The sequence below is a fragment of the Priapulus caudatus genome, unplaced genomic scaffold (assembly GCF_000485595.1).
Source record: "Priapulus caudatus unplaced genomic scaffold, Priapulus_caudatus-5.0.1 Scaffold2124, whole genome shotgun sequence".
Taxonomy (NCBI): Eukaryota; Metazoa; Priapulida; class Priapulimorpha; order Priapulimorphida; family Priapulidae; genus Priapulus; species Priapulus caudatus.
In genome coordinates, this window is record NW_014579185.1 from 23,874 (window position 1) to 26,386 (window position 2,513).

At 39.4% G+C, this 2,513-nt stretch overlaps 1 long non-coding RNA gene across 1 annotated transcript; it reads left to right on the forward strand.

Annotated features, from left to right (window-relative positions):
• The first annotated feature begins 1,444 nt into the window (after positions 1-1,444).
• LOC106818268 lies at positions 1,445-2,272 on the forward strand. Its single transcript, XR_001395180.1, has 2 exons — positions 1,445-1,791; positions 2,188-2,272. It is a non-coding gene; the product is annotated as an uncharacterized LOC106818268 (long non-coding RNA).
• Positions 2,273-2,513: the final 241 nt, after the last annotated feature.

The following is a 2,513-nucleotide window of genomic DNA, read 5'->3' on the forward strand; positions in this document are numbered from 1 at the left end:
ATATATATATTATATATATAGAGAGATGCGTCAAGTAGAATGTAAAGAAATGACATATTAATCATTTATATTCTTTAATTTTGTCTATGATTTCATTTGCCCAATTTTTCCCCCCATATTTTAATTGCTGTAACAACACTCTTCTCATTAAACGTTCTTGCTTTAAATTTATTATGTATTGCAATAACATAAGTCAAGAATTGGTATTATACCTAGCTCACCTCTTAGAGCGATTAGTGGGGTTTTACTATGTGCACCTAGTATTCTCCTTAAGCAATCATTTTGAAAGCCTTCCAATAATTGTATTTCCTTTTTTGTTAGGTTTGCCCAAGTTTCACTATTATTTAATATAGATGGGAGTATCGTGCACTCATATAATTTCACTCCCAGGCTTCTACTGTGAAATTGCCTAATTGGTTTGGTTTAGTCATTGTTAGGACCTCCCCTATCATATACCTGCCTCTGTCTATTCTCTCCTTTATCATATCTATGTAGTCACCGTTGTTATTAAAAATGTCTCCTAGATATTTATATTTAGTACTTGTAATGTTTTATCTCTGTTTCTACCCAAATAAATTTTTTCTTCTTTTTCAATTCTAATGTTTCTATGAGGCGTAAAGTTAATATTCATTATATTTATCTTGTCCCTATTGAATGTTATCATTTTTTCTGTTGCAAGTAAGTTGCATGAATGCGCTATTTTCTGTACCATGTTTAGGTTCCCTATTCCCAGTAGATCATCCATATATAACAACGGTGGTATTTCTGTGGTACTTTGATATACATCTACTAGGGAGCCATATCCTCCACTGTTTATTTAGTCCAGGGTGGTACAGCACATGATCGGACCCAATACTGTTCCTTGCCTAATTACTACTTCGCTAATAGTGAAACTATCGGAGTTGCCCAGTGGGGTGCTCACTGTGAATCGAGCGATGACACACGCGGTAGATTATTTCACCTGTGATTACTATAATTATATACGTTGGTTAAGACTACGCGGTTGAAAAGAAATGAGAAAGTGAATCAAGTTGTACCTCTCTTTTCTTTTTTATAAACTAAGAATGTACGAGCACGTAAGAGTAATAAGAGAATATTAAAGCACATACGACTGAAACGCACTTTCCTGGCAAAGCAAACGTTAGGAAAACATAACCAGACTAATTTGGGGCGAATCTAGTCGTCAATTTTTAACATTCCGTTCGTTATATCTTTGAAAATGAATCCTCTGAAACCAACACGCCATAGATTACAGACCGTTGTGCTGCCTCTTGTCCAAATATGTCAACAGTTTTTGTTAACGCCTATACGTAGGCTTTGAATCATTTCGTGCTATAGAGTCACGTACCGAACACGCGCCAGGCCGCTTATCGCAGCCGAAGCTATGGCCGAAGGTAGTACTTCAAAGCTGGGCCCAACCTATAAACACGTTTTTTCGTTAGTACATCGTTAGTACATCGTCTATGCGTGTGCTAATCAGCACGTTCATAGTTCGTCACGCATTCATTCTTATTGATGAAGCGAGCATCTGCTGACAAAGTGACACAAAGTGAAAGATAGCGATGGTTTCTTTTTCGTCCAGGAGCTAAGTTTCGTCGCAGACATGCCCGCAAACATGCTGACTCTGAGAGATATGGTAACTGATGACGAGCTGACTGGCTTCACCGAGGAGGATAAACTGCAGGAGGTGCAGAAATACGTGGCCTCCTTTTCGTTTACGTTCGCCTTCGTAAAACTCTGGAAAAGCGCCCGCACCTGTCAGAGGCATGCGAAATAATTGTGTTTATGAAGGTGAGAACGATTATGGTTACTATACTGACATTGCTTGTACCTGCGCAGAGATAGGCCTATACTACACGAAATTTACAAGATATCGCTAGACCTTTATATTGGATTATTAGTGTTTCTATTCATAGTGCACTTGTAAGTGTCGTAGTGCACCAGCATTTTATAGCTACAATATAACATTTTATTACTCGATTAGATAGCATGACTTGCAAATAGGGGTTGTATAAAAGATCGTGATACCACTTGCACGCAATAAAATAAAGCGCGATAATTCTAACTGACGCTGCATAAAATTACGATGACGCATTTTTTCACATTTTTCGCCACGCCACCTTAAGATTAGGTAGATCGTGCGACAACTCGTGTTTTACACCAGTAATTGTTCGGTTTATTTTATAGATTCACGTGAGGCTGAAGAGTTCATTGCAGCAGCAGCTTCTCGTGTCTAGAAAGGCATTCATACCACCATGGAGAATACGGACGAGGAAGAGAATAATTATTAGTTTTGATGTTTACGGGGTGATGCTCCATTAGGAGCGTTCCCAACTTTAATGTCATTAATGTCGTGATATAAAAGAGATATGAAGGGGGGGGGGGGGGGCGGACTATTTCGTTTGCTCGAGCAAGCCGAAGGCGGCGACGAACGAAGCGAAGATGCCCCGCTCTCTATTTCGCTTGCTGCGCAACGAAGGCGAGCAAAGCAAAGCAAAGCGAAGGCGAAAGCG